At 40.6% G+C, this 23181-nt stretch overlaps 1 long non-coding RNA gene across 1 annotated transcript; it reads left to right on the forward strand.

Moving 5' to 3' along the window:
* Nucleotides 1-8996: 8996 nt before the first annotated feature.
* LOC122054168 lies at nt 8997-9426 on the forward strand. The gene is made up of 3 exons (XR_006132594.1): nt 8997-9017; nt 9162-9208; nt 9394-9426. It is a non-coding gene; the product is annotated as an uncharacterized LOC122054168 (long non-coding RNA).
* The last annotated feature ends 13755 nt before the right edge of the window (nt 9427-23181 follow it).

Consider the following 23181-nt stretch of genomic DNA (forward strand, 5'->3'; position numbering starts at 1 on the left):
CTGGAAAGGGAACTCCAGCAACAAGCGCAAACCAGGGAGTTACCCAAAAGGAGGGCCAGCCAGCAAGCAGCCCAGTTATCCAAAGTATGCTACTTGTGGGAAATTCCATCCTGGAGTTTGTCGTAAGGGCACACGAGGATGCTTTGAATGCGAACAGAAAGTCATATTCCAACCTGAAGCGGAAGCACAGTTTGAATTCGTCGGAGAACCCAAGAGAAAGGCTAAGAAGTTTCTCTCAGCTATGAAGGCACAGAGGATGATGGATTCAGGATGTACGAGGTTCTTAGCACACGTAGTCAATACTAGTCAGGACAAGGACCAACAGCTAGCAGAGGTCCGAGTCGTATGTGACTACCCAGTAGTCTTCCCTGAAGAGTTACCAGGATTAGCACCAGATAGGGAGATTGAATTTGAGATAGAGCTCATTCCCGGTACCAATCCGATTTCCAAAGCGCCTTATCGCATGGCTCCAGCAGAACTAAAAGAACTTCATGAGCAATTACAGGAGCTGCTTGACAAGGGCTTCATCCGTCCTAGTCACTCACCATGGGGAGCACCTGTATTGTTCGTGAAGAAGAAAGACGGGAGCATGCGCTTGTGTATAGACTATCGGGCACTGAACCAAGTCACAATCAAGAACAGGTATCCTCTTCCCAGAATAGATGACCTGTTCGATCAGCTAAAGGGAGCAGCAGTGTTCTCGAAGATAGACCTCAGATCAGGTTATCATCAGGTGAAAGTTAAAGAAGGGGATATACCCAAGACAGCATTCAGGACTAGATACGGACACTACGAGTTCGTAGTCATGCCCTTCGACGTGACAAATGCTCCAGCTACTTTCATGGACCTCATGAACAGAGTATTCAGGGAATATTTAGATAAGTTTGTTATCGTGTTCATCGACGACATCCTTATCTATTCCAGAACTCAGGAAGAACACGCAGAGCACCTGAGGACAGTATTGCAGACCCTTTAGCAGAATCAGCTGTACGCCAAGTTCACAAAATGTGAATTTTGGTTAGATCAGGTGTCCTTCCTGGGTCACATCATCTCAAAGGATGGTATCATGGTAGATCCCAGTAAGATAGAAGCTGTGAGCAACTGGAAAAGACCCAAGAACGCCAGCGAGATCAGAAGCTTTCTGGGATTAGCAGGTTACTACAGGAAGTTCGTAGAGGACTTCTCCAGGATAGCCTCCCCACTGACAACTCTTACCAGAAAGAACAGAAAATTTCAGTGGACAGAGGACTGTGAGAACAGTTTCAGCGAGCTGAAAAGAAGATTGACCAGTGCACCTATTCTGACTCTACCAGAAAATGCAGATAGCTTTGACATATATAGTGATGCCTCGAAGTTGGGACTAGGAGCAGTGCTGATGCAAGATGGCAAGGTGATCGCCTATGCCTCCAGACAACTCAAGGATTATGAGAAGAACTATCCTACTCATGACCTTGAGCTTGCAACAGTAGTGTTCGCTCTTAAATTTGGAGATATTACTTGTATGGAGCTCAGTGCAGGGTGTATACAGATCATCAGAGTCTGAAGTACTTCTTCACTCAGAAGGATCTGAATATGCGACAACGCAAATGGCTAGAACTGGTCAAACACTACGACATAGATATCCTCTACCATCCAGGAAAAGCGAATAGGGTAGCAGACGCCCTCAGCAGAAAGTCCAGCGCTACCCTATTATCTCTAGCAGCCATGTCACCACCCCTACAGAAGGAGATCTCAGATTTCGGTCTCGAACTCATAGTCGGACAGCTCTCTACTATGACATTAGAGTCTACCTTGCTTGGTGATATCCAGACAGCTCAGGAGCAGGATCCTGAAATTCAGAGGATCAAGCAAGGTTTAGTAGAATCAGAAGGTGGAGAGTTCAGAATATCAGATAGCAGAGTGTTGTATTTCGGTGACCGGCTATGTGTTCCAGATCAGGAGGAACTACAGAGGAAAATCCTAGATGAGGCTCACAAGACTCCCTATGCGATGCATCCTAGCTCCACCAAAATGTACCAAGACTTGAAGAAACATTTTTGGTGGCCTGGGATGAAGAGAGACATCGCTCGATATGTCAGCACCTGCCTAACCTGTCAGAGGGTTAAGGCAGAACATCAGAGACCAGGGGGAGTTTTGCAGCCCATACAGATACCAGAATGGAAGTGGGAAGACATTTCTATGGATTTCATAGTGGGATTACCCAGAACCACGAATGGTTTTGATACCATCTGGGTAATAGTCGACAGGTTGACTAAATCAGCCCACTTCTTAGCTATCAGGATATCTTATTCCATGGAGCAGTTAGCTCAGTTGTATCTCAAGGAAATCGTCAGGCTGCATGGAGTCCGATGAACCATTATTTCAGACAGAGATAGTAGGTTCACATCACACTTCTGGGAGTGTGTACAAACAGCTTTGGGCACGAAGTTAAATTTTAGCACAGTTTTCCATCCTCAGACAGATGGTCAGACGGAGCGAGTAAATCAGGTACTCGAAGATATGCTCCGAGCATGTGCCCTAGACTTCAAGGGAAGTTGGTGCAAATATCTGAGCTTAGCAGAATTTGCATACAACAACAGCTATCAGGCCACTATCGGTATGGCACCATACGAGGCTCTCTACGGGCGGAGGTGTAGATCTCCAATCTGCTGGTATGAGAGTGGTGAACAGAAAGAACTAGAGCTTCAAACAGATCTAGTAGCAGATACCACAGCAGCTATACAGCAGATCCGCCAGAGGATAGAGACAGCTCAGAGCCGCCAGAAAAGCTATGTTGATACACGACGCAGACCTTTAGAGTTCTCAGTTGGGGATTCAGTGTTCCTCAGAGTAGCTCCCATGAAGGGAGTAATGCGTTTTGGGAAGAAGGGCAAGCTAAGTCCCAGATATGTGGGACCATACCTTATCAGCAGAAGAGTGGGCAAGGTAGCATATGAGCTAGAGCTACCCCAGGAAATGTCAGCTGTCCACAATGTATTTCATGTCTCTATGCTGAAGAAGCATACCCCAGATGCCACCCAGGTGATTGAGCCCCAGTCGGTACAGATCCGCGAAGACCTCAGCTATGACAGTCGGCCTATTCAGATAATAAACCGAGCAGTTAAGAAATTATGGAACAAGGAAGTACCATTAGTCAAAGTCATTTGGCACAGTCACACAGCAGAAGAGGCAACATGGGAGACAGAAGCCAGCATGAGACAGAAGTACCCAGAATTATTCTAAGTTCAAGGATGAACTTTTTATAAGGTATGGGGGATTGTAACGCCCGAAAATTCTCAAAGCTATTTTAGAAATATTCTATGATTTTTCTAGAATTTTAGAATATTTTTATGGAATTTTTAGAGTAGCGGAAGTAGCAAAAACAAATAGAAAACGAAAACGGCCTAAGCGGGAATTGAACCCGAGACCTATGGTTTACGGATAATTCTAGTAACCAGTTGAACCCAGCAGGGCCGTGCTGAAAGAGAAGGGAAACATTTATATTTAAGTTTAAGTTGGGCCGAAATTACCCACTTAATATAAATATGGGAAAATAAAAAAATGAGGGTTATTTCTTTTCTTTCCACCGAGAACTTCTTCTCCTTACCCTAGCCTCACGCCGCCCCTCTCCTTTCCTCCTCCTTCTCTCGGCACACCAAGCCAAGGGCCCTAGGAGCACCTCCCGGCAACATCAAAGGCACGAGGACGCTCCCCTCCGCGAGAGGAACGCATAGACGCGAGAAGATCGTTGAAGAGATCTCTCCTCCGTGAAACCTAGCGATTATAATCGTAAGAAATTACGAACAGGAGGTAAGAAACCCCTCACCTGCAGTATAACTAGCTTTCGTTTGATTGCATGCCTTTAGTTTAGCTATATGCAGATTTTTCGGTACCCAGGGTGTGTTTAAACCCTCCTCACAGATTAGGGATCTAGTTGAGCACCTCTAGATGGGCCAGACACGTTGTTCTCCTTCAGTTGGAGGCTCTAGACGTTGTCGGGTGCCTAGAGGTGGTCTCCCTATTAGAGGGGAGAGTTGGAGCATACCAGGTGTTCGACAAAATGATTAGTGTAGCTAAATACCACCTCAGATATTTTTAGCTCGATTAAATGCATTAGTAGCATTTAAATCAATATATTAGTCTAGTTTCAGCTTACATGTGACTACGATCCAATGGGTGGGCTCCCGATCGCCTCTAGGTTTAGATAACCTAGCTCTAGGTTGAGATAACCTAGAAACAACAAAATAAGCAATTAGTAGCTATATTCGGTATTTTATTTTCAGTGACTTGGACGAGATGTCCATTGGGTTGGGCTCCTGATAGTCCCTAGGTTGAGATAACCTAGTAAACCCTACTAAATCGGGACTTGCAAACCGGGTATAGTTAGGGATGCTGCAAAGTACAAATGCTTGTCGAGCCCAATGACATGATTACTATTTTCACTTATTATGATAATAGCTTTTAAACTCGTAATCTAGTTATGTGAATATAGTTTTAGCTCAGTTTTAGTTTCAGTTTCAGTTTAGTTCTCCTAGTTGATACCATGAGATAGCTCCATGCTTAGATTTTATTATGCATGCCATGTTTCAGTATTTATGCCATGTAACTTCAGTATGCCATGCTTTAACAAATCCAGTGCATATTTTTAAATAGCATTCTTTAAAAACATGATTGTATCGTTGCATGTTTTTGTGAGGTAAATAGTTTCTTACTAAGCTTAAAGCTTACAAATACTTTTTCCTTATATTGCAGATAAAGGTAAAGGGAAAATGGATTAGCATAGGAAGCTGAAGGTCAATGCAGTGATGGTGTGTGTGGCAGGAACCTGGAATGAAGATCCTTAGGGAGTTTAGCAAATTAAGAACTTAGTTTCTTTTCTCGAGTACCTTTATGCACTTTTAGACCTTAGAATGTTTAAACCATGGAAGATTTGTTTAAGTTGTTAGTAATTATGTTGGAATGCTAGTTAATAGATGTTAGAACTTATTTCAATTGATTTTAGAACTCTTATATGAGATTTTGGCACGAACTAGTGCTGAAATCAGAGTTTCAGTGCGAAATCAGAAACCCAGATCGATCTACAGATCGATCAAAGTTGGGTTGTGCCACTGGATCGGTCAGCTGACCGATCCAGTCGCGAACAGAGAGTTGGCGTCCGATTATGGATCGGTCAGCCGACCGATCTAGATGCGAATAGAGAGCACGGAAGCTCACTGATCGGTCAGCCGACCGATCAGTGAGCCACTGGATCGGTCTACCGACCGATCAGTGTGCTCCTGGATCGGTCGGTAGACCGATCCAGCCGCATACAGAAGCGATGTGTGCTCCTGGATCGGTCGGTAGACCGATCCAGACGCATACAGAAGCGAAATGGCTTATGGATCGGTCAACCGACCGATCCAGAGTCTTCTTCCGTGCCAGTATCAAGCTGGATCGATTGGATCGATCCAACAGCCCAATCGATCCATGGGTCGATTGAAATGCCTGATTACATCTAGCAGGTCATCCGAGAGGCATAGATTATCTTCCCTAGCATGTGTACAACTCCTAGGTACACTTAGAATATTAAGTTCAGATTTTACAGTAATCAGTTTAGCAAAATTTTAATCAATCTAAATTTTCGCAATAGTAATTTAGCACAGCATAATGTAGCGATCGGCCTCACAACCTAGTCAGTAGGAGGCGGGTCGTTACACTAATAGCAAGGAACAGTAAGCTAATCTAAATAACATGCTAGCATAAAAGAAATCTAAACTTGCTGATTTTAAAACAAAGTGAAACTTAATTCATTTGTTCTAATCTTATTCTTTTATCTCACTTGTTTAAAACTTATCCCTTAATACTTTTACACTTATGTGAAACTTATTTTATTTGTTCAAAAACTTATACTTATAATACTTCAAAATAATAATCAACTTTCTTCTTGGGCCCGGCAATTGTACTTGTTATGCGCGCATCCCTGACTAGACCCGAGATAGCTGGTCCCGAATCTAGTAGGGTTTACTAGGTTATCTAAACCTAGGGACGACTATGAGAGCCCAACCCAAGGACAACTGAGAGTCCTGCATACTAGGTTATCTAAACCTAGGGACGACTATGGGAGCCCAACCCAAGGACAACTGAGAGTCCAGTACAGTGCCACTAATAAAAGTAAAATACTTGTTATCTTTTAATACTTCTAATATATAATGCCTCGGCATTTTAACAAGCACCTTGTATGCCAAAATCCCTAAAGTCTTGACTTTGGGATCTACTTAAGGCCTTGACCTTTTTCTTTCTTTTCTTTATCTTTCTTATACTTGTTAATACTTCTAAAAGAATGCTTCTTTAAAAAGAAACTGAAATGTTTAAGCAAATTCTAACTTTGAAATGCTTAAACAAAAATCTACATACTATGCTAATCAAAATTCTGCATACTATACTAATCAAGATTCTGCATTCTATGCTACACTATTTCTGCATTTTAAGCTCTAAGAAATCTGCACTACAAGCTTAATTAAAATCTGCACTATAAGCTTACATAAAAATCTGCACTATAAACTTAATTAAAATCTGCACTATAGGCTTAATTAAAATCTGCACTATAAGCTTAAATAAAAATCTGCACTATAAGCTTAATTAAAAATCTGCACTATAAGCTTAATTAAAATATGCACTATAAGCTTAATTAAAATCTGCACTATAAGCTTTCATAAAAATCTGTATTTTAAGCTTAATTAAAATCTGCACTATAAGCCTACATAAAAATCTGCACTATAAGCTTAATTAAAATCTGTACCTATAAGCTTAATTAAAATCTGCACTATAAGTTTAATTAAAATCTGCACTATAGGCTTAATTAAAATATGCACTATAAGCTTACATAAAAATCTGCATATGAGCTTAATTAAAAATCTACACTATAAGCGCTCCTCATGCTTCGAATTCAAGAAGAACAAAGGTCTGAAACTACTCCTACTGTAGGTGAGAAGCACTTACCTTTGCGTTCTTGGGCTTAAAACCGGACAAAAAGGGCTTCTAGGACCTTGGCCGGCCGCCGGAGACGATGCCCTAACTCTCTTTCGTTTTCTGCCCGAGCTCCGCCATCGTACGCAGAAGAGAAGGAGAGAATGGTTTAAGTCACGGGAAAACAGAGCATCAACTTATCCCTTTTTATAACTTAATATTTCTGTTAACTCCTTAAATAGATTCGCTACCTTTTCTAAATAGACAAATCCAACATCAATTTATCCCTTTTTGTAATCCAATATTCTGTTAACTATCTTAAATAAATTCGCTACCTTTTCTAAACAGACAAATCCAACCTCAACTTATCCCTTTTATAATCCAATATTCTGTTAATTATCTTAAATAAATTCGCTATCTTTTCTAAATAGACAAATCCGTTTGCCCACCTGGTCAGCCGGGTTTTGACCGAGTCAAAGGTCGTGGGTTCAATTCTCGGCTTGGACATTTTTTTGTCGAAACTTCCTTCATTTAGTAAAAATATCAAACGACCTCCAAAAATTACATAAAAATACTCTAAAAATTTCTAAAAATCCCAAGAATATTTCTATAGCATTTTAAAATATTTTTAAATTACTTTTAGGACTCTAATTGAGAAAATTTGGGGTGTTACACTGATCAACCCCCACCTCCACCTATTGATGATGATTAAACCTTATTTAGTGCACTTGTATATATTGTATACTTGAGTTGGCTTATCTACTTGATTTATTCAGTTTATATATTTGGTAGTTACTTATCATTTACCTTAGTTTGATAATGTAGTAAACTCTTTTTGAAAAATCTAATTAAAGGATAGGATGTGTTTCTCCTTAAATAATTTTTAAATTCTAGAAAAATTCATTAAATATGTTTTCTCCAAATCCCAGTTTTTTTAGTGTTTCAAAATTATTATGGACTTAGCCTTAGATTTCCCTTAGAAATCATGATCCTATAGTTTTAGGTAGCCAACATCTCACAAGTACACTAGAGTTACCTTGCTTGTGTATTCAAAACATAGAATGGTGTGGGAAACATAAGACTTTGTTTGAACTTTAGATACTTATATCAGTGTATCAATATAAATCTGGGTGAAAAATATAAAAATACAGTGATCAAGTTAAGTAGTCCTTCTTAGTAGATAACTAGCTGGATACATGTACTTAACTTGACTAATCAAGTGAACACTACTTGTTGGAACCCAAAGGTTATTTTGATATGATCAACAAGTTAAGTTAGGTCATGTCGTATTTTTAACCTTGTGTGTAAAATACCGAAAATAGGCGAATATTAATAAGGGAATTTTCCGGAATTTTTGGAAATTTTTCGGAAATTTTTTGGAACTCGTATGGACGAGTTTACGGGGATGAAAACTCGGCCCCGGGAAAAGCCTATTTAGGCTACCTATTTAAGCGAGGAAATGTATATTTTCTTAATTTCCTTTTTCTTTTCCTATTTCTTTTTCTTTCTCCCCGACGCCGTGCTCTTACCCGTGCCGACGGTTTCCTCCCGAGCCCTTGCGACGCCGATCTTTGCCCTACCGGCGCCGGTGCACCAATTCTTCTCTTCTCATTCTTCCTCCTAGAGCCGATCTCCTCTCCCCCTCATCCGTGCCGAGCCGTGCGCTGATCACCGGCCACAGGAAGCCAGCACATCGCCTGTGCCCTAGCGCCTCCCGACGCCCTCTTTCTCTCCTCTGGCCGACGCGATGCTGCGAGCTTCCGCCGGCCGAACCCTTCTTCCCTCTGTGCTACCAGAGCCGACCATCACAGCCGACTTCCGTGCCCTAGTTTGGGTTCACAATCACTGACGCCGAAGACTCCCTTCCTCCTCTGACGGTGGACCTAATCGGAGGCTGACAGAGGTGCTGGCTGGTTGTAGGTTTCCTTTTCCCGAGCCTAGACTTGATCTTCTGTCACGTCTCTGTACGTCGCAACTCCTATTACCGGACTCTGCTACATCACCCGATCACTGTCTTGCTTGTGCCTCTTCTCCCAACATTGTTCGTGCAGGGAGATCGACAAGGATTTTGATGCGAGTATAAGTAGAACATGGTGAGCATTTGTGCCTCTGTTCTGTTTCCCATTTGATTTCTGATGATGGTATTCATTTGATCTCTATATGGGGCCTAGATCTGATTCATAGTATTTTAGCATTTTGAATTCTTGTCAAATTGATCAAGAAGTGCTTATTGATAGGGTGGCTGCAGTATGGTGGGAGATTTTTGGATAAACTTGAGGATAGGGTAAGCATTGATTACCTAAATTATGTTCTGATCTAAGTCTTGCTACTGGGAATTTGGACTTGAATCGGATACTAATATAGATCATATTGAATGATGGAATAATTAGGGTTCCGGGTAAATGAAGAATTAGGTTTAGCTATTTTGGTTTACAATAAAACTTAGCTAAACCATATGATTTATTACAGGATTCGGATTCAGGACGAGCACTTCGACATAGAGGTTGATTAGCTCGATCTACATCGGAAGGCGGGTACCTCTTGACTTATCTTTTATGATATTGTCTTTGGATATGCATAGTATTTTATAACTACAAGCAATGAACATGTTTGTCTTTGGTATGTCACTGTTTGATATCCATAGCATGTTAGGTTTATCGCCTGTGACGTATCCGTGCTTATATCATGTGATTTATTGCCATGAGTACTGTATTACCATAAGTATCTTAGTTTCTAGAATAAGTGACATACCATGTTTTACTGAGGTTAGGACTAGGTTCTGGACTTTTGGTTTCAGTCATGTGTATCGAGATTATCTGATACTTAGGTTATATGCCATGACTGGCTTGTGTACCTCTATTTGTATATCATATATGATTCATGTACCTAGACCTTGATTCTAGATATGTGCATATTGTTGGTACATATGTTATGGAAGGAGATATGTTTAGGATCTAGGTTGCTATACCATAGAGGACCTGTATGCCCTAGATCCGTGGATTTGACCTACTGATACTGTGGTACCCATATTATATATATATGGATTTTTCTATGCTGATCAGGATATACCATACTTGTTATGTTCGGGACATATGTTTTGATATTCTATCTGACCTGTGTATTCTAGATTTTGGTATGTGACCATCGCTTTTACAGTACCCATTTTTGTATATATGGATATGGTTGTGTTGATCAGTTTTTGCTATGCATAGTGACATGCATCATGATTGCATGTTGTGCGATTGTCGGCTCCACTATGGTTGAGCCCATCGCCAGTTACATGTACTGCACACACCTCCACTCATGGTTTAGTGGTATATCAGGCAGGTGTGTGGCGGTTCTGCTGTTTGGCTCCGTTGGTCTGAGGACTCAGCGTGGTAGCCGGCAGACAGTTCCGCTCTGTTTGGCTCCGGTGGCATTTAGTGTAGCAACATAGTAGCCGGCAGACAGTGGACTCTGTTTGGCTCCGTTGGTCAGGTGACTCAGCGTGGTAGCCGGCAGAGATGTCCTCCCCGTCATCGTGTACCGGGAGATGAGAGCATTGAGCTCCCCCATTTATGATTTGGGATCATAGGACAGGAGTACTCCGACAGCATCCCGTCCACTCGGTCACTCATCAGGAGTAGTGACGACAGAGTGCACGGTTGTCACAGCCCTACCCACTCGGTCTCACCATTTGTGTGTGAGATGACTGACTGGCGTCAGGGGTGACCAGGACGCATCATTAGCATCATATGCATTGATGCATTTATATTCTTATGATTGTGTTTGCTGTATTTGGTTGCTGCATTTTGGTTGGATGCATACTTTTGACCTGCATACAGGATTATTGACACTTTCGATTTGATGACCCTTTTGTCTGGATAGGAGTTCCTGGTGAGTACAGCTTCCTCAGTTACCTTTCAGTTTTGCATATTCCCTATATATGATTAGGAAGTTATATTCCATGTTTGTTGCTGTTAGATATATCTTACTAGGCATGTCTGTTGGTATTCGCTGAGTTGTTGAACTCACCCCCGTGGACACTATCTTTTCAGGTACCAGGTTATTTATGGTGTCTCTTGGAGCATCCTGTCTGCTGGTCCCCGCGTCACATCAGAGACATATCGCTACCTTTCTGTTGTTTATCTTGGTATATGAAATTTCTGTATTTCGAATTGTGTTCTGGTTTTGTTTCCGGGTGTTATGTTGTTGGTTGTGTAAGCCTAGCCGGCTAGCAGTTTTGTGCTTGGTTGTATTTAGTTTCTGTCAGTTTTTGTTGTGTTTTGGTTTTGGTACAGCCGAGTGGGCTGCTTTACTTTTAACTGCGTGGTTGTGTCAGCCAGAGGCTGAATTTGATATTAACTGTGATTCCAGCCACATGTGGCTGAGGTATATTATGTCTGTAGAAATGCTTCAGATTGTCACCGGTACAGGGGAGGTGCTGCCGAAATTTCTTCGGACAGGGACTCCTCTGGGGCGTGACAATTTAGTGGTATCAGAGCCAAGTTATACGATACTTGCTATGTGTTTTGGATTTTCGAGATTTATCTGATACCAATTTATTTGGTATCAGAGATCGGCTTACGAGTCTTATTTCCCTGTGTTTCGGATTTTGTGATTTGGTCTTCTCGATGTGACTTTTCAGATTTTGGGACCTGGCAGCGACAGGACATCTCCAAGCTATAGGAGGTATGTTAGTATATACTGTTATTCTACCTTTCTGTTAGTATATACCCTGTTGACTATTACAGTTTATCACCTGTATTAGCATACTTTATTAGTACCTGTCTGGTTGTTGTAGCGTATATTACATGTGATGAGTTAGCCACTGATCTTGATTGACCTTAATAGAGATTAAGGATTATAGGCTTTGGTGATTTTATATTTACTTCTGTTATGATGAGTTGATTAGAAGATCGAGGCACATACCAGCATCTGTTATTATTAGTTGTGTAGTGGATAGTGTCTACATATTCCTTTTGACTTAGCTAGTAGTATATCATTTTATCTTAATTAATTTTATTAGTAGATAATTGATCTACTCTTGTTAGATTGATCATTAGAAGTTTGATTTACCATAGTTGCTTGAAGAGGATTAATGTAATCTTAATCAGTTGAAAGATGAATGATTTAGTGTTGTTGGTTGATCAGTAGAGGATTGCCATATTCTATTTTTAGAGGTTCGAATCTTTTGATTATTTGTGCTTAGTTAGGTATCTAGAGTATATTTGGGTACATGACACGTACTGATGTGGAAAAGACTGAATTAGCCATATACTATTGTCGGTTTGGTCAGTCGATAGAGGATCGATATATTCTATTCCATGGGTACTGTAATTTTAGACTGTATGTACCTAATTGGATAACTTAGAAGATGGCATAGGGTTTATGTGGTAGATTGGATTAAATATGCTGATTATGCATATCTATGAAGTGTATATATGATTGTTATGAGTTGAAGGAGTTCTATGATAGATAGTTCATTTGTGGATAGAGTGGGTATTCCCATCAAGATATGGTTATTGTAGGTTTCTTGTGGATTATAGCTATTTAGTTAGCTGTACGTGCTGATTGACATATAGGGGGTATTGTTGATTTTACCTATGATGATATATGCACACGGGTTCAGTATGTATTGTTGGAGATATCACGGTGATTTACACCTATATTGTGAGTATGTTGGGTGTGCACTAATTAGAGGATTATGTTGATCATACCTATGTTGTGTGTGCACGTGTGTTAGGTGTATGGTTGGTAGCATCATGATGAGTCTACTTATGTGGAATGTAGAATGTTAAATGTCTATATTATGACATTAGTTGTATTATCCTGTTAACTAATTCTCCTATTAGTGGGTGACCGACCCACTAGGATGATGATATAGTGGACTATGAATTTGATTTGATTACTGGATTGTGATACCCTAGGCTAACCACAGTGATCTGTGGTGGAGAGATCTCGTGCAGTCTCTAGCTAGATAGTTAGGTGCCTTGGACACTTATGTATTGTTGGTGGTGGAGCGTTGCTCCCACACATGTTATGGATTGTCTGTGGTGGAGCGTTACTCCCACCTATTGCGGATTCCTTATAGCGGAGCATTGCTCCCATATCTATTGCAGATACATTTTCGGATTATATGTGGTGGAGCGTTGCTCCCACATATGGAGGATTTCTTGTGGTAGAGCGTTGCTCCCACATTTGTGGTATTTCGTGTGATGGAGCGTTGTTCTCACACTGGAGGAGCTATTCTTTGGTGATTATATATCGTTGGTCATTAGATTTGTTTATTGTTGGGGATCTTATTGTTAGGAATGTCTGTGATACGGACATTATGTGTCTTGGTTTTACCATTAGTGCTTGCGGTGCCCTAGATGTTATCATGGACTCGATGATTTGGGTATCCCTAGGATGTTTGGATTGGTTTCCATTGTCTTTGCTGACGTTGTGGTGATCTATTTCTGATCCGAGGTGAGTCACGTGCACCACCTTTGCATAGATCTAGAGATTGTCTCGACGAGAACATCTATATGCGACGATCAGTAGTGCGTGTTTTGGGTGTCTTCTGTGAGATGTTTGAGACACATGATGACCAGTAGGAGTATACTGTGGTTCCACAGGAGATCGAGGTTGTTACCGTTGGGAGTAAACGGAGTCTATAGAAGAGGCTCGCAACTTCCTTTGTTTGGCTCGATATTTCCGGAGATACGTTGAGGGTTTCTCACGGTTAGCTATGTCACTGACACGCCTGACCAGGAAAGGCGTGAAGTTCATGTGATCCGAGGACTACGAGACCAGCTTCCAAGAGCTGAAGCGAAGATTAGTATCGACTTCAGTTTTGTTTCCGGGTGTTATATTGTTGGTTGTGTAAGCCTAGCCGGCTAGCAGTTTTGTGTTTGGTTGTATTTAGTTTCTGTCAGTTTTTGTTGTGTTTTGGTTTTGGTACAGCCGAGTGGCCTGCTTTACTTTTAACTGCGTGGTTGTGTCAGCCAGAGGCTGAATTTGATATTAACTGCGTGGTGTTTGTTTTCTTTTATTGTTATGATTCCAGCCGCATGTGGCTGAGGTATATTATGTCTGTAGAAATGCTTCAGATTGTCACCGGTACAGGGGAGGTGCTGCCGAAATTTCTTCGGACAGGGACTCCTCTGGGGCGTGACATTGTGTCTAAGTGTGCAGGAGCTTAGGAGCACAAGAAGTCGAGTAAAAGACGCAGCTAGCGAGAAGGATGACACAGGAGTTGGATTTTGACCAAGATCACATCAAACGTGATCCGTTGCGAAGGGGATAAAATTTTATCCCCTCCCAGGCACCTGAACCCTTTCCAGGTGCCCTGACCAAGGTTATAAATATAGCCTTGGTCCAGAAACTTCAAATCATCTCAAGCAATTAGTATTCCAACACTTGTACACTTTCATTTATATTTGAGCTTCTATTATTCTGTGCATCATTGCTGTAAGAGGCTTCTCCGCCTGAAGGAGATATTCTAGTGCTCGTTTCATTCCTTGGATTAACAACCTCCTTGGTTGTAACCAAGTCAAGTTTGTGAGCCTCCTTCTGCTTATTACTTTCTGTTTATTTTTATGCAAGTGTTTTGTTAAAAGTTCGAGAAAGGTTTTTCTTTGTTTTTACAGGGCTATTCAACCCCCATCTAGCCAACCATCGTGATTCAAAAAGTGGTATCAGAGCGAGGATGCTTCAGGAGGACTAACCGCTGAACGAAGTACCGAACTAATGGCCAAACCAAGCATCTATCTGCCAAAATTCGAAGGGGAATTTACTACTTGGGAAAAGTGAATGCAGGTATTTTTTTTTCAAAACCGACTTTGAATTACTTCTTATAATGGAATTTGGTTTTGTAGCACCGGAGGGCAAAGAAAAATATCAATGGACGAAAAAGGAGCAGGCCGACTACGTGGCAAACGGCAAAGTGGAGTACCATCTGCTGAGCGTTCTTCCGCCACAAGAAGTCAACCGAATCGACAACTACGACTCCGCGAAGGACTTTGGGAAAAGTTCCTTGAGCTGCACGAAGGGACGTCCGAAGCCATGACTCGCAAGACGGGATCTACTTTGCAACCAGCTAACCAACTTGCGACTTGGAGAAGACAACACAACTACGCATTTGCACTCAAGAGTCAAAGAGCTTATCACCGAACTTTTGAATCTCGGAGAAAAGGTAAGTAATTGAGATTCGCTCAGGTATGCACTAAATTCTTTTCCTAGAAATATGAAATGAGTATCACTAGTAGATGCCTTTTATATTTCTAAAGATTTAGAAAAAATTACTTTAGAAGAATTATTCTCGACATTTGAAGTGCATGAATCAAGATGTGCAGGCACGAAGGAGCCCAAGCACAAAGCATAGAGAGACGAACCTGAGTCAGAGTCCTCTCTCTACAACGAGGAAATGGTTATGATGGAAGACGTTACAATAAGCTTTGTAAATCTAAAAATACTAACCATCCACAGGGTAGAAAGTAAAGGGTGATCCGCTGCTACCACTACAACGAAGAATGGCACATCAAGGACAATTGCCCCAAGCTGAGGAATAAGGACAAGGACAAAGGTAAGAAGCATATCCAAAAAACGCAAGGTCTTAAAGGCGACATGGGATGATACGTCGTCCGAATCAAAAGTCGAGGCCTTCTCTAGACTTGCACTAATGGCAAGTCATCAAGCGATGAAGGGGGAGCTGCGTCGAAAGATAACATCAATTCAGGGGGAGACACGGACAACGAGATGGACAAGGTAAGTCAGGTACGATCTTTTCCTCCCAATAAATTATTTAAGTTTATTAAACTGTTAACTAAGGATTGCTGTAAGTTAGAAAAAGAAATCAAAATTTTAAAAGTAATACTAGCTAAATCTTGTCCTTTAGAAGAGTTAGACAAATTAAAATTAGAAAATGATAATTTAAAAATACAAGTAAATAACTTAAAAAATCGTGCATGCTCATCTAATACAAATGTTAGAAAATTTAATAATTTAAATTGGTATTTTAGATACCACAAGGGACAAATTAGGAATATTTCAAAAAAGTATGTCCTTAAGAAATTTTTAGTTAATCCAGTAGGTTGGAACCTATATTGGGTTCCAAAGTCCTGTTTAACTTGAATTATTAATTAGATTTAGAGCTTTCAGCGAGAAAATTAGACATTAAATTTCTTTATGAGGTATTTTCTAAGAAAGTGGTTGTTGCTCCAATAACCAAGAAGGCATAGTGCTTCGCTACTGCCTGGAAGTCAAAATATTGAAAGAAAATGTTTAATTAACTTTCTGATAAAGCATTAAGATTGAAATTTAATAATGCCTTAAAAAGTTTTTCAAACATTTTTTTAATCTTTAAAATTTTTTTTTATACTTAGAAAATAAAATTTTGCGTATAATTTCCACTTAGAAAAATTCTCAAAAATTTCCTAAGTTAAAATTTCTTCTGAAATTGTTGCTTAAATTTTTTTACCTAAAGTTTTTACTTAGAAAATTCTCAAAGATTTAAGTTAGAATTTTTTTTCAAAAATATTTCTTTTGCAAATTATCTAACTTAGAATTTTGTTTAACTTACAATTTTTTTAAGAAACTTAGAAACTTTGTTGAAAATTATTGTAAATTTTTAATCTTTGAAATAATTTTCAAAACTTTCTAAGTCTTAACCCTTAGATTTTGTCTTGAAACCCCATTTTTTATGTGATCAAAGGGGGAGAAGAAAAAGTATAAGTCTAGGGGGAGGTAGACCAAAATTTCTAAAATTTCTCTAAATTTTTCTATCTTTTTGCACTTCATTGCAATAGTAGTTATTTCTTTTTATGTCTATTTACCCTAACTTAACTTGGGTCGCTCACATCAAAAAGGGAGAGATTGTTGGAACCCCAAGATTATTTCAATGTGATCAACAAGTTAAGTTAAGTCCTGTCATATTTTTTACCTTGTGTCTAAGTGTGCAGGAGCTTAGGAGCACAGGGAATTGAGCAAAAGACGTAGCTAGCGAGAAGGACGGCACAGGAGTTGGATTTTGACCAGGATCGTGTCAAACATGATCCATTATGAAGGGGATAAAATTTTATCCCCTCCTAGGCGCCTGGACCCTTTCCAGGTGCCCCGACCAAGGCTATAAATACAGCCTTGGTTCAGAAGCTTCAAATCATCTCAAGCAATTAGTATTCCAACACTTGTACGCTTTCATTTATAGTTGAGCTTCTATTTTTCTGTGCATCATTGCAATAAGAAGCTTCTCCGCCTGAAGGAGATATTCTAGTGCGCGTTCCATTCCTTGGATTAACATCCTCCTTGGTTGTACCTGTTGGTGCAACCTTAGGTCAAGGTTGACCTGGTTGACCTGACTCGAGTTGACCTGACTCGAGTTGTATTTTGATGTTTGACGATGTTTTGACGAGAAGAGAAGTTCTATTCTTGATGTTTGACAAGAATAGATGTTTGGGAGATTGTTGGTGCAACCGTAGGTCAAGGTTGACCTGGTTGACCTGATTCGGTGAAAAGTCCAAGTATGGAGACTTGGCACTGGAAAAGTCCAAGTACGGAGACTTGGCACGGGGAAAAGTCCAAGCAGGTAGCTTGGCACGCGAAAAGTCCAAGTATGGAGACTTGGCACGGGAAAAGTCCAAGCAGGTAGCTTGGCACGCAGAAAGTCTAAGTATGGAGACTTGGCACGGGGAAAGTCCAAACAGGGAGTTTGGCACGGGGAAGAGTCCTGGTGAGTGAAGCCAGGCAGTCGGAGAGGTCCTGGTGAGTGAAGCCAGGCAGTCGGAAAATCCTGGTGAGTGAAGCCAGGTGAAAATCCTAGTGAGTGAAGCTAGGTGAAAGTGGAAGTCCTGGTGAGTGAAGCCAGGCATTGTGGAAATCCTGGTGAGTGAAGCCAGGTAAAAACCCTAGTAAGTGAAGCTAGGTGAAAGTCCTGGTGAGTGAAGCCGGGCAAGGGAAAATCCAGATGGATCAAAGGTGATCGGACATCTGGTGTTGGGAAGTCCAAGTAGATCAAGGGAGTGATCGGATACTTGGCACGAAGAGGAAAGCCCAAGTGGGTCAAAGGGATTGACCGAACACTTGGTGGAGAATTCTAGCAGGTCAAGGGAGTGACCAGATGCTAGGAATGATGAATCAACATGTCAAGGTTGACCGGATGTTGGTTTGGACTTGGTTTGGGCGAAAACCATGAGCGGGATCGATCTGGTGATCGATCCAGTGATACCGCGAATATTCTGATCGGTCTGGTGACCGATCAGTAACACATCAGTAGCATACTGTGTGATAACTGATCGGTCTGGTGACCGATCAGGAGTCGATCAGAAGCCGAACAGGAGCGAGGCGCAAGAGGGGCTGATCGGTCTGGGGACCGATCAGCACAAAGCCTGATCGGTCTGTGGACCGATCAGTAGGTTCCCTGATTGGTCCACAGACCGATCAGGGCACTAGCCGTTGCGACGCAACGGCTAGATTTCTTCTGTGCTTCTTTCTCCGCAGGTATAAAAGGAGGGCTACTGCTGCGAGCCTCCCTTCTTCTAGTTCTTCTTCTTCCTCGGATTGAAGCTTCTGCTTCTGTGCTCTGAGGTTCTGAGCTTTGTTGAGCTCGCTTCCGAAGCTTCGCGTGAGCTTCCAGTCGTCGATCAGCTGCTGCAGTTGGGTTGTGAAGTTGCTGCTTCATCGCCTCCGGTCGACAGAGGAGGCAAGCGAGTGTTGCATTCATATTGTTGTTTGTATTTGCTTCTTGCTTTCCTTGTACTCCTTTCTTGTTGTTACAAGTATTGTGGCGAGGTTTCTCCACCCACAAGGAGCATTTATTAGCCGGTTCTCCGGGGACTCATCCACCGACGGATTGATAGGCTTCGTCCACCTTACGGACACGCCGAGGAGTAGGAGTTTATCTCCGAACCTCGTTACATCGGTTTGTTTGAGGTTTGTCTTTTTTTCCCTTTCGTTTCTGTGTTTATTTTCCGCTGCGCTAACACGTTTTGTAGAAACGCGATGATTTGGGGTCGGCTATTCACACCCCCCCTCGACCATCGATCCTAACAAGTGGTATCAGAGCAAGGTTGCTCTTCGTCGGATTAACACCCGGAGGAGCACAAGCTGGAGAATGGATCGACTCAGAGAAGACATTACGTTTCCACCCTTCTACGAGTGCTGCGACTTCGCGTATTGGAAGGTAAGAATGAGGTATTTTCCTATGTCTAACCTTGAAAATTGGAGTTGTGTTCAATTAGGTTTCAAGCCTCCGATGGACAAGAAAGGAGAAACCCTAGAGAAGAAGGAGTGGACCAAGGAGCAAATCCACCAATCAACCATCAATGATGAGGTAACGAAAATCATTAAATTCTCTTTACCTAATGATGTTTTGTGTAGGATAGGTGGATATAACGATGCCAAGGAGTTGTGGAATAACTTGGCAAAGTTCCATGAGGAGAACTCCACTTCAAGTCATAAAGAGGAGTCAAGTGAGCCAAGGAGTTCACATCATGGAGGAATGGATTTAGAAGTTGAGGGTCACTCAACATCTAAAGAAGAAGAGGAGAGTTCTTCTTCAAGTTCGGAGCAAGAAGAAGAAGCTTCTACCTCCGGAAGGGATGAAGGAGAGAGCGTTCATCCATCCTCAAACCTAGGTAACTCAAGCATTTTAATTTCTAGCAAATTACACATAATGTGCTTTGAGTGTAGGGAATTTGGGCACTACAAGAGTAAGTGTCCAAAGAGGGTTAGGAAGTCTCCACCGGCGCCAAAGGTCAAGAAAGCCGGAGTCCCGATATGCAAAGGCAAAGAGCACGTGGTGTGCTTTCAATGCAAGCGAAGGGGACATTATCGGAGTCAATGTCCGAGGGGGAGGCAATCTCACAAGGACAAGAGACCGAGCACGTCAATAAGGGGAGCGAAGGCAAACCCTAAGGTAACATTTAAATCTCATTATTGCAATTCTAATAAGACACATGCTAGTAGTTTTATTGCAATTGCTAATAATGATAAGCATGTTAACTTAAGGAACCAATATATGTGCTTAGGTGCTAAACATGTTAGCCTAGATAAGGATAACACTAGGAAAGCCAACCCTAGGATCAACTCATCTAAGGCTAAGGAAAACCTAGGTAGGAATCCCAAATCAACTAGACACATGCCTAGGAATGCCTCAAAGAACAATGACAAATTAAAACTTGAGGTATTAGAGAAGGAGAATCAAGTCTTGAGGTCAAGACTTGATACTTTGGAAGAGGCTCTTAAGAACTTGGAGAAGTCATCTCTAGGGTTTAAGGGTCAAAAACCAATGTCCAAGGACAAGAAAGGTTTGGGTCACAAACCTAAGTCCCAAGTGGTCAAGCCCACTTATCATAATGTGTTGGAGTGTATACTGAAAGCCTAAACTTTGTAAACATTCATAATGAATAAAGAATCACATTTGGTCAAATTTTCTACATTTAGTTGTAGTTGTTCAATTAATTTATATTGAAGATAATATAGTATGTGGTGTCACATACAGAAGATGATATTATCAGTACCTTATAAATTATAAACAGTAGCTCACGACCAAAATGGAAAGGAACAAACCATTAGAAGGTCGTAGTGTAATTAGGTATCAGTTTATCTTGACTGTATAATTACACTAGTACACTTAGTGTGTATTGAGTAGGACCATTTGAGGTCGTTTCTTTTATACTGACTTTATAAAGAAACAAAGACCTCGGTTATTATGGAAGTGTGTGCTCTTAATCCTGATATAATAACAAGCACATATATTTGATATTTATTTCTTTAATTTATCAATGGGTGAGGTTTAGTTCGATGAATCAATAAGCCCGATAAGTTGGGAAATGGTATCACTTATAGTGTGTGTTGTTGATTATAGAAGGAAACTGTGTCCTAGAGATACTAGGTTGATAATGTCCCCAAGAGGAGCTCATAAGGATTGTCATGTTAAACCCTGCAGGTAGACTTAGTCCGACATGACGATAAGGTTGAGTGGTACTACTCTTGGACTTAGATATTAATTAAATGAGTTGTCAGTAACTCACTTAATTAGTGGACATTCGATATCTTAAACACAAGGAGACTAACACACTCATAATAAGAAGGAGCCCAAAAATGTAATTTGGGATTGGTGCGGTAGTTCAATGATAGTTCTCTAGTGGAATGAATTATCATTGATAAAATTAAGTTGTGTGTTCGGGGCGAACACGGGATGCTTAATTTTATCGGGAGACCAAAACCAATTCCTCCTCTCGGTCCCTATCGTAGCCTCTTAGTTATAGAGTTCTATACCCACCTATACCCACCTTCTATACCCACCCAATAGGGGTCGGCCAAGCTAGCTTGGGAAACAAGCTAGGGCCGGCCTAGGTATGAATTTGGGTGGCCGGCCCTAGCTTGAACCCAAGCTAGTGGGGGCCGGCCAAATTAAATTAAAAAGGAATTTTAATTTTAATTTTTATTATGTGAAAGAAATAATTTATTAAAGAGAATTTAAATTAAAATATCTCTCTTATAAAAGATCTACAAAAGATTAAAAAAAGAGATTAGATCTCTTTCCTTATTTGTAGATTGGTAAGATATTTTATTTTCTCTTTAAAATTATTCACATGATGATAAAATTAAAATTATAGAAATTTCCTTTTATCAACCATGAAGAGATTTTTAAAGAGAAATTTTATTTTTTAAAATTTCCGAAAACAAATTAGGAAGTTTTAATTGTTGATTGAAACTTGTCCAATTTGTTCTCCAATGATGTGGCCGGCCAATGTAGGTTTATTTGGGAAATTTTATTTTATTTTTCTCAATTAAATCATGTCAAGGAAATTGAGGAAATTTTATTGTAATTAAATTTCCTAATTTGCCTAGGCCAAGGAATATAAAAGAAGGGGTGAGGGTGCCTTCATGGAATAACCTCTATTGTTTTCTCTCCCTCTTTTCCTTGGTGTTGTGGCCGGCCATCATCCTCTCCCTCTCTTCCTCTTGTGGTGGCCGAATACTTCATCTCTATTGGAGTTCTTGTGGTGGCCGGATACTACTTGGAGAAGAAGAAGAAGAAGGAGAGAAAGCTAGCATCTCTTGGAGCTTGGTTAGTATTTTGGTTTTCTTCTTTGGTGAAGTTCTTCCTTTGTGGCCGAACCTTGCTTGGAGGAGAAGAAGGTGGTTGGTGGTTTCTCATCTCGGTAGATCGTTGCCCACACAACGTCCGAGGTTAAAAGAGGAATACGATAGAAGATCAAGAGGTTTTTCTACAAGGTATAACTAGTAATTTTTATTTCCGCATCATACTAGTTATTTATGGAAATAATACCAAATACAAGAGGCTTACGTTCTAGAATTTCGAATATGTTTTTTCGATGCTGTGTTCTTTTGTTTTTCTTTTCCTTGTGATTTGATTGTTCTCTTTGGTTAACCTAAAGTTATTTTAGGAAATTAAATATTAGCTTTCTATAAAAGGTTTTGTCTAGTCGGTGGTGGTTGCTCCCATATCCAAGAAGGCCATATGCCTCGCCACGTCAGTACTGGGAACCAATTATGGAAATTAATATTTAATGGAATTAATAACTTAAGGAGACTTGGGTCGAACGTGTAAAATTCCGCAGGAGATCCAAGTCAAAACCTAAAAGAACAAATAGATTAAGTTTTGGATCAAACGTGTTAAGTTCCGCAGGCGATCCAAAATTTAATTTAAAAGAACACATGGTAGCTAGGAAAAGGTTCAAACCTTTGTAAAAAATTTTTGTACAGTGGAACCTATAGGTTTTCCGAGTAGCAACCAACAATTGGTATTAGAGCTAGGGTTTTGCCTCTGTGTATTTGGTATTAGTTTAATTATGCACATGTCATACATAATTTAGGCAGGTTAATAGTAGGATGTGCTAACTTTGTGGATGCAGGATCCAACTATTATGGCTTTTAGTTATTATGTGTGTGATTGGACCCTTGGACATGTCAAGGGCATTTATATGTGTGTGCATGATTGTATTAAAATACAGCAGGAGCTGTATTTAGTTTTATTAGGATTTTATTTTTGATCTAGATACATGTACATTCCTTTTTTGGAATATAGGATCAGAAATGTAAAATTCTATTTATGTCGCGGATCGAATCTTGCAAAGCGTGGAACCTTCTAAGGACCAGAGGCGCAGCGGAAGATGGATGCGACAGCTAGACCCGGTGGCAGTGGCCAAATATGGCAGCAGCTTGGGATGACAACACACGGAGGACAACTAGAGATAAAAGCCATAATAGTTGAAAATTAGATTTTCTATTTATTGCTTTTATATTGTGCTGTGTGTATGTGTTAGTTTA

Source organism: Zingiber officinale, chromosome 3A (assembly GCF_018446385.1).
Source record: "Zingiber officinale cultivar Zhangliang chromosome 3A, Zo_v1.1, whole genome shotgun sequence".
NCBI lineage: Eukaryota > Viridiplantae > Streptophyta > Magnoliopsida > Zingiberales > Zingiberaceae > Zingiber > Zingiber officinale.